Source organism: Rattus norvegicus, chromosome 4 (genome assembly GCF_036323735.1).
Source record: "Rattus norvegicus strain BN/NHsdMcwi chromosome 4, GRCr8, whole genome shotgun sequence".
NCBI lineage: Eukaryota > Metazoa > Chordata > Mammalia > Rodentia > Muridae > Rattus > Rattus norvegicus.
The window spans coordinates 3,410,751-3,420,952 of NC_086022.1; the positions used below are offsets into that span (position 1 = coordinate 3,410,751).

Here is a 10,202-nt window from a genome sequence, read left to right on the forward strand (position 1 = left end):
ATTCCTAATAGTCTACAGAAAGAGACAGGTGGGTATTTCTGAGTTCAAGACCAGCATGATATACATATCAACATACAGTAAAGTTGTGTCTCTGTGTTATTAAATAAACCAAACAAGCAACTGAGCACTACTGAATGAAATGCATAAATTCATGAATGCATAATTAAATATATGTATACATACATAAATAAATTGAACCTTTTATAAATAAGGCGAATAGCTAGGAATCAACCTGCGTATGTTTTGTCTTGAATTCATACATCCTGAAATCCATAGAAATGTATGTATTAAGAGGTGAACATGCACACAGTCTCACACAAAAACAACATAATACTCATAATGATAAAAATATAAAGGGTATGGTGCTGCATTCTTTTTAACCTTATCTATTCATATGCAGAAGCAGGATTTTCTATGCTTGTTCTATGACACTAGTCATTCCATGCTGCCATAATAAAAAAAATTATATCAGATAAATAACTACAATGGCCACGTATGAAATAAAATTATCTTTGAAATATTATTTAATTAAGATATTATTTTTAAAAAGTTGTTGAGTTGATAATAGAATAGTGGATTTTTATAAGGAACCTGAGAAAGCTAGATATCAACAAATCTGCTATTGGGGAGAAATATGATTCCTGATTTGTAAACAGAATTTGTAAGGAATCAACTTATAAAATATAAATAATATGTGATTTGAGGATCTATAACTAATGAGATATTACCTACTCCTAACACATTTACCTAAGGTAGTTCATCAATTCATAATGAAGACATTAAATTACATGTTTTATATAATCAAAGTTGAACTAGAACATTTTGTGTACTAAATATGTGAATGTGTTTGGTATATATGGTATATATGATTATATTATTATGTTTTTACGTCACTTACACACGTATAACTTTAAGTACTACCAGTATATTCTTGCTCTGCTACTTGCCATTGAGGAGGTCAATGGGAACCCCAATCTTTTACCCAACATATCTCTTGGATTTGATTTCTACACTGTCAGATTCACTGAGAAGGAAACACTTATGAATACTGTTGTTGGGCTCACTGCTCATAGGCAGAGAAATGATTTGCCTAATTCCAATTGTAAAAAGAAAAAATTTTCTGCTGCACTCACAGGAACATTATGAATAACATCTGCAAAAATTGGGACATTGCTTCAGCTCTTGAAATGTCCCCAGGTGAGAAAATTTGGATGTGCACCCTGAGAGTCAATTTTCTTAGTTCGTATTATAGGTGTCTTTAAAATGAAAGAGCCATTTATCAATTATCCAAACATCACAACATACCCAGAGTTCAATCCAGATATATTTTGCTTGTAAAAGATAGGTTGGTGTAGTAAATGAAACCAGGTAAGTCCTTAAAAATTACAGACTTAATGGAAATTTCTGTAAAATCTAGTAAATGGAATGTTATTTTAAAATCTTCTCCTGTTTTCGTCTATTGCTTCAGGAATGAATTTTTATTTGATATTAATTTTCTTCCTCTTTTCACCAATATGGTTCAGATTACTTTTGGACTTTGTGATCCTGCCTTGAATGACCATGGTCTATATTCTTCTCTCTACCAAATGGTCCCCAAGGACACATCTCTTTCCCTTGCCATTGTTTTTTGATGGTTCATTTTAGGTGGTCATGGGTAGGTCTCATCCTCCTTGATGACCACAAAGGAAATAAAATTCTATTAGATTTTAGAGAGGAGATGGAGAGACAAAGAGTCTGCTTTGCTTTTGTAAAAATGATCACAGCCACATGGGCTTCATATTTTCCAAGATTCTGGTAAATATGGATGAGACAAATGTACTAATTGTTTATGGTGACATTGATTCTCTAGAAGATCTAATGAGAAATATTGGGCAAAAATTATTGACATGGAAAGTCTGGGACATGAGCATTAATCACCATGCTACTGAAGTTACTGATTATTCCATGTTTGACTCATTCCATGGAAACCTAATTTTTAAGCACAATTATAGAGAAAATTTTGAGTTTACCAAATTCATTCAAACATTCAATCTTAATAGATACCCAGAAGAAATTTATCTTCTGAAGTTGTGGAATTTGTTCTTCAAGTGCTCATTTTCTGATATTAATTTTCATCTCTTGGACAGCTGTCAAATCAACACTTTTTTGGATGTGTTACCTAGTCATATATTTGATGTATCCATGAGTGAAGAGAGCATTAGTATTTACAATGGTGTGTATGCTGTAGTGCACAGCCTCCATGATATGAGACTTCATCAAGTTCAAATGCAACTCTATGAAAATGGAGAAGGGATGTTTTCCCCCTATGGCAGGTAATAACTGCTATATATTTTATTGACACCACACTAACATATGAGATTTTTAATGACACTAACTTATGTCTTAAAAAATCAGATTGTGTTGTCCACAGTTACAGAAAATTTTGTGTTTCTAATCTTATTTAGACATCAATGCAGCTTCAATAATACATTGTTGTGAAAAGATGTGTATTTACTAGAAGCAAATCTCCTTATTCAACATTAAGTTCATTTCATCAATTTATAGCTCTGCAATCTAACCATGATAATAGTTACAATAAAAATAACACTTTATATATTGCTTACAAGTAAAATAGAAACAGAAACATTTATGTGAAACACCGATTGTTGATTTATACTTAAATGATGCCCTTAATTAATTTCTAAATATCACCACTCTCATTTTAGACACTGAAACTCTAAAGGTATTCTGAAACAAATGTTTGTGGGTAGGTTTCAAGAAATTTGAGCTTTTCATGGGTCATTTGTCACCAATTGCTTACTTGAGCTTGGTTCAAAATTTTCACTTAAAGATCAATAATCAAGAAGCAAAGTGATATTCTATACACTCAGCTTGTCACTTACTCAGCAATACTTGAAGCTTCATTATTGTTGATGGTCACATCAGAAGTTAAAAACAGTAAGACACATTCCAAAACCCACATCTTGTTATGCCCCTTGGGCACAATATATTCAGCTTAACAATTTCCTGAAGGACCTTGAGGTAAGAGACAATAGGAGTTTAGATTGGAAACAGAGAATAGATGCAGAATATGATATTCTTAACCTTTGGATTTACCAAAGGGTCTTGGACTAGAAGTGAAAATGGGATCCCTTTTTGCAAATGCTCCCAAGGGTCAACAGTTGTCTTTATCTGAACAGATGATTCAACGGCCAGAAATATTTTCAAAGGTATGTTATGCATTATCTAAATGCTTTGTGCTATCACAATTATGTTTTCTGATATAATGATACTTGACTGAAGTTCCTTTATAATTCCACTATCAGTATGAAATACCATACTAGTATACTGACTATTCGGGTTCCATGATTCAGATCAATGGAAGTATATAGTGGTCAATAAGTCCCTCACTGTTTATTCATATGAGGATTAGGTTTCCTTTATTTGTCACAAATTAGGGATGGGACACATGATAAGAAGAAATTTCTGTCTCCAAATGACTTATGTATTAATGTGCTGGAAAAAAATCTCTCATGTGGGATTAATATAATGAAACAATATTGAAATTTAAGTTTTTCCACCATCTTTATTAAATTGGATATTTCTTATTTACATTTCAAAAGATATTACTTTTCCCTGTTTATAGGCAAACATTCCCCTCACTCCTCCCCTCCCCTTATAGGTGACTGTTCCCCTCCCCATCATCCTCCCACTACCGCCATCCCCACAACAATCCCTTTCACTGAGGGTCTGGCCGTGGCAGGGCCAAGGAATTCCCCTTCCACTGGTGCCCCTACTAGGCTATTCCTTGATACCTATGAATTCAGAGCCCAGGGTCAGTCCATGTATAGTCTTTGGGTAGTGGCTTAATCCCTGGAAGATCTGGTTGGTTGGCATTGTTGTTCATATGGGGTCATGAGACCATTCAGCTCTTTCAGTCATTTTTCTGATTCCTTCAACAGGGCGGCTGTTCTCAGTTCAATGGTTTGTGGCTGGCCATCACCTATGAAGGGCAGATGGGGTATTTCCAGCTTCTGGACATTATAAATAAGGCTGTTATGAATATAGTGGACCATGTGTCTTTGTTGTATGTTGGAGCAATTTTTGGGCATATGCTTAAGAGAGGTATAGCTGCATCCTCAGGTAGTGTAATGTCCAATTTTCTGAGGAACCTGCAGACTGATTTTAAAAACGGTTGTACCAGTCTGCAATCCCACCAGCAAAGGAGCAGTGTTCCTCTTTCTCCACATCCATACCAGCATCTGCTGTTGTCAGAGATTTTTATCTTAGTCATTCTGACTGGTGTGAGGGGGAATCTCCGGGTTGTTTTTATTTGCATTTCCCTTATGACTAAAGATGTTGGACATTTCTTTAGGTACTTCTCAGCCTTTTGATATTCCTCAGCTCTGAATTCTTTGTTTACCTCTGAACCCCATTTTTCAATACGGTTATTTGTCTCCATAGAGTCTAACTTCATGAGTTCTTTGTATATTTTGGATATAAGCCCTTTATCATTTGAAGGATTGGTCAAGATCTTTTCCCAATCTGTTGGTTGCCGTTTTGCCCTAACATCAGTGTCCTTTGCCTTACAGAAACTTTGTAGCTGTATGAGGTCACATTTGTCAATTCTTGATCTTAGCGCATAAGCCATTGGTGTTTTGTTCAGGAAATTTTTTCCAGTGCCCGTGTGTTCGAGATTCTTCCCCACTTTTACTTCCATTAGTTTGAGTGTATCTGCTTTGATGTGGAGATCCTTAATCTACTTGGACTTAAGCTTTGTACAGGATAATAAGAGTGGATTGATATGCATTCTTCTACATGCTGACCTCCATTGCTGAAACTGCACCATTTGTTGAAAATGCAAATCTTTTTTTCATTGGATGGCTTTGGCTCCTTTGTCAAAAATCAAGTGACCATAGGTGTGTGGGTCATTTTTGTGTCTTCACTTCTATTCCACTGGTCTATCTGCCAGTCTTGGTACCAATACCATACAATTTTTAACACTATTGCTCTGTAATATTGCTTGAGTCCAGGGATAGTGATTCCCCCAGAATTCGTTTTATATTTGAGGATAGTTTTAGCTATCCTGGGATTTTTGTTATTCCAGATGAATTTGCAAATTTTTCTTGCTAACTCTATGAAGAATTGGATTGGAATTTTGATGGGTATTGCATTGCATCTGTAGATTGCTTTTCATAAAATGGCCATTTTCGCTGTATTAATCCTGCCAATCCTTGAGCAGAAGAGATCATTCCATCTCCTGAGATAGTCTTCAATTTCTTTCTTCAGAGACTTGAAGTTCTTATCATACAGATCTTTCACTTGCTTGGTTAAAGTCATACTGAGGTATTTTATATTATTTGGGACTATTATGAATGTTTTCATTTCCATAATTTCTTCCTCAACTTGGTTTGTGTGTGTGTGTGTGTGTGTGTGTGTGTGTGTGTGTGTGTGTGTGTGTGTGTAGAGGAACTCTACTGATTTATTTGAGTTAATTTTATACCCAGCCATTTTGCTGAAGGTGTTTTTCAGGTTTAGTAGTTTTTTGGTGGAACTTTTGGGTCACTTAAATATACAATCTTATCATGTGCAAATAGAGATATTTTGACTTCTTTGTTTCCTCTCTGTATCCATTTGATCTTCTTTCAGTGTCTGATTGCTCTGGTTGGGGCTTTGAGAACTATATTGAATAAGTAGGGTGAGAGTGGGCAGCATTGTCTAGTCCCTGATTTTAGTGGGATTGCTTCAAGTTTCTCTCCATTTAGTTTAATGTTAGCTACTGGTTGCTGCATATCACTTTCACTATGTTTAGGTATGGTTCTTGAATTCCTGTTCTTTTCAGTACTTTTACCATGAAGGGGTATTGAATTTTGTCAAATGCTTTCTCAGCATCTAATGAAATCATCATGTGGTTTTTAATCTTACAGTTTGTTTTTATAGTGGATTATGTTGATTTTTTCCATATATTAAACAATTCCTGAATGCCTGGGATGAAGCCTACTTGATCATGATGGATGATTGTTTTTGATGCATTCTTGGATCTGGTTTGCAAGAATTTTATTGATTATTTTTGTGTCAGTATTCATAAGGGGAATTTGCTCTGAAGTTCTCTTTCTTTGTTGGGTCTTTGTGTGGTTTAGGTTCAAAAGTAATTGTGGCTTCATAGAAGGAATTCAGTAGTGCTCCCACTGTTTCAGATCCGTGGAATAATTTGGATAATATTTGTATGAGGTCTTCTATGAGGGTCTGATAGATTTCTGCACTGAACCTATCTGGACCTGGGCTCTTTTTGGTTGGGAGTCTTTTAATGACTGCTTCCATTTCTTTAGGAATTATGGGGTTGCTTAAGTGGTTGATCTGTTCCTGATTTAACTTCAGTACCTGGTATCTGTTTAGGAAATTGTCTATTTCTTCCAGATTTTAAAGTTTTGCTGAATATAGGATTTTGTAGTAGGATCTGATGATGTTTTTGAATTTCCTCTGATTCTGTTTTGTCTCCCTTTTCATTTCTGCTTTTGTTAATTTTGACACATGCTCGGTGTCCTCTGATTAGTGTGGCTAAGGATTTATCTATTTGTTGATTTTCTCAAAGAATCAGCTTATGTTTCTGTAGATTCTTTGTATAGTCCTTTTCATTTCTGCTTGGTTGATTTCAGCTTTGAGTTTGATTATTTTCTGCCTTCTACTCCTCCTGGGTGTATGTGCTTCTTTTTGTTCTAGAGCTTTTAGGTGTGCTGTCAAGCTGCAGATATATGCTATCTCCGTTTTCTTTCTGTAGGCACTCAGAGCTATGTGTTTTCATCTTAGCCCAGCTTTCATTGTGTCCCATAAGTTTGGGTATGTTGTACCTTCATTTTCATTGAATTCTAAGAAGTCTTTAATTTCTTTCTTTCTTTATTCCTTTACCAGGTTATCATTGAGTAGAGCATTGTTCAACTTCCATGTATATGTGGGCATTCTTTCTTTATTTTTATTACAAACCAGCTTTAGCCCATGGTGGTCTAAAAGGACACATGAGATTTTTTTTCAATATTTCTATATCTGTTGAGGCCTGTTTTGTGACAGATAATATGGTCTATTTTGGAGAAAGCACCATGAGGTGGTGAGAAGAAGTTATATCCTTTTGTTTTAGGATAGAATGTTCTATAAATAACTGTTAAGTCCATTTGATTCACAACCGCTGTTAGTCTGTCTATGTCTCTGTTTAATTCCTGTTTCCATGATCCCTCCATTGATGAGGGTGGGGTATTGTAATCTCCTTCTTTTATTGTGTGAGGTGCAATGTGTGCTTTTAGCTTTAGTAACATTTCTTTTATGTATGTACGTGCTCCTTTATTTGCAGCATTGATTTCCAGGATTAAGAGTTCATCTTGGATGATTTTTCCTTTGATGAGCATGAAGTGTCCTTTTGTATCTTTTTTGATTACTTTTGGTTGAAATTTGACTTCATTCGATATTAGAATGATTACTCCAGCTTGCCTCTTCAGACAATTTGCTTAGAAAGTTGTTTAACAGCCTTTTTTCTCTGAGATAGTATCTGTCTTTTTCTCTGAGATGTGTTTCCTGTAGGCAGCTAAATGCTGTGTCCTCATTACATATCTAGTTTGTTAATCTTTGTCTTTTTATTGGGAAATGAGTCCACTGATCTTGAGAGATATTAAAAATAGTGATCGTTGCTTCCTGTTATCTTCATATTTGAAGGTGAGATTATGTTTGTAAGCTTCTCTTCTCTTTGTTTTGTTGCAGAAAGATTCATTTCTTGCTTTTTCTAGGGGGTAGCTTGCTTTCCTCTGTTGGGCTTTACCATTGTAGGGTTGAATATGTAGAAAGATATTGTGTAAATTTGGTTTTGCCATGGAATATCTTGGTTTCTCCATCTATGCTAATTTTGAGTTTTGCTGGATACAGTAACCTGGGCTAGCATTTTTGTTCTCTGGGTGTCTGTATGACATCTGTCCAGGATCTTCTGGCTTTCATGGTCTCTGGTGGGAGATCTCATGTAATTCTGATAGGTCTTTCTTTATATGTTACTTGACTTTTTCCCCTTACTAGTTTTAATATTCTTTCCTTTTTTTGTGCATTTGGTGTTTTGACTCTTATGTGACAGGAAGAGTTTCTTTTCTGGTCCAATTTGTTTAGAGTTCTGTAGACTTCTTGAATGTTTATAGGCATCTCTTTCTTTAGGTTAGGGCCTTTTATCTATGATTTTGTTGAAGATATTTACTGGGCCTTTGAGTTGGGAGTCTTCACTCTCTTCTTTACCTATTATCTTTAAGTTTGATCTTCTCATTGACTCCTGGATTTCCTATATATTTTGGACCAGTAGCCTTTTCCGTTTTACATTAACTTCAACAGTTGTGTCCACGATTTCTATGGAATCTTCTACTCCTGAGATTCTCACTTCTATCTCTTGCATTCTGTTGGTGATGCTTGTATCTATGGTTCCTTGTCTATTCCTTTGGTTTTCTATATCCAGTGTTGTCTCACTTTGTGCTTTCTTTATTGTTTCCATATCCATTTTTAATTCCTTTATCTGTTTAATTGTGTTTTCTTGTAATTCTTTCAGGGATATTTGTATTTTACCTCCAAGGGCTTCTACTTGTTTACTTGTGTTTTCCTGCATTTCTCTAAGGGAGTTCTGTATGTCTTTCTTAGTGTCCTCCATCATCATGATGCAATGTGATTTTAGATCTAGACCTTGCTTTTATTGTGTTTTTGGATATTCACTGTTTGCTTTGGTGGGAGAATTGGGCTCTGATGATACCATGTAGTCTTGATTTCTGTTGATTGTGCTCCTGTGCTTGCCTCTCACCATCAGCTTGCCTCTGGTATTACCATGTTTTGCTATTATTGACAGTGACTTGACCTTCCTATAGGCCTGTGTGTCAGGAGTGCTATAGACCTGTTTTCCTGTTTTCTTTCAGGCAATTATGGGAACAGAGTGTTCTGCTCTCAGGCTTGTAGTCATTCCTGTTCACTGACTTTCATCTGTCCCTGTGAGCAGGAACAACAAGGGTCTGCCCCTACTTCTTCTATGTCCCTGTGTGCAGGGGGCCCAGTCTGTGCTAAGCGTTTTCCTCTAGAGACAGAAATGTGGGCAGAGAGTAGTCTCCTCTGGTTTCCCAGGCATGTATGACCCTCTGAAGGTCCAGCTCTCCCTCCCACGGTATTTGTGTTGAGAAAGCTCTGTGACCTGTTCCGCTCATATCTGGGTGCTGTCTGGACCACAGGGCTCCTGCAGTTTGAGTTCTCCTAACTTCCCATGCCCAGTGGCAATATTCAGTTTCCTCTTGGGCCAAGAATGTGGGCAAAGGTGGGCAGAAGTGGTGGTCTCTCCTGCACTACAGTCTCAGGATTGCACACACTTCTAGGCAATCAGGTCTCTCTCCCACGGGGTTTGGGAGCAAGGACTTGTTTGCCTTGGTCAGCGAGTTTTAGGCAACAGATAGAAACCAGAAAGATCTGTTCCCAGAGGAATTTTGACTTTGTGTGCCCTGAGTACACAAGGCAGGCCACTTGGGGCAGAAACGTTGGTCTTACTCTGGTCTTGGGCCTGAAGTCACTCCTTGGAGCTGGGTTTCAGCTCTCTGTGAGGGTAGAAACCAGAATGACCTGCCCCCACTTCTCCTGGGTCCCTATGCACAAGGGGCGCAGATACCCCTAGGACAGAAATGCGGGCAGAGAGTATTCTCTGGTTTCCCAGGCATGTCTGCCCCTCTGAATGTCCAGCTCTCCCTCTCACAGGATTTGTGTGCAGGGAGCACTCTGACTGAGTTCGCTCAGATCCAGGCACAGTCTGGACTGCCTGAAATTTATTTTTTATTGTATGGTCAAGTACCATGAGCAGAATGACTTTTAGAATAAAGATTATATTTTGCTTTATGGTTCCAGAAGTATCCGAGCCTACAAAAGATAGAAGCATGACAACGAATGCTTATACTGGAGAGAGGAATAGTAAAAGGAATAAAATGTTTATATCCACTCATATTACAGTAGAAAGAAAGAAAGAAAGAAAGAGAGAGAGAGAGGAAGAAAGGAAGAAAGAAAGAAAGAGAGAAAGAAAGAGAAAGAAAGAGAGAGAGACAGAGAGAGAAAGAAAGAAAGAAAGAAAGAAAGAAAGAAAGAAAGAAAGGAACAAACAAACAAACAAACCTGGCATCGAGGAAACATAATATATCAATTCCCAACCACTGGGCCATAATTTCATCATGAAGTCTGCATCC

At 36.8% G+C, this 10,202-nt stretch overlaps 1 pseudogene; it reads left to right on the top strand.

The window, feature by feature from the left end:
- The first annotated feature begins 1,514 nt into the window (after positions 1 to 1,514).
- On the top strand, positions 1,515 to 2,316 carry LOC134486694 (vomeronasal type-2 receptor 116-like; annotated as a pseudogene).
- Positions 2,317 to 10,202: the final 7,886 nt, after the last annotated feature.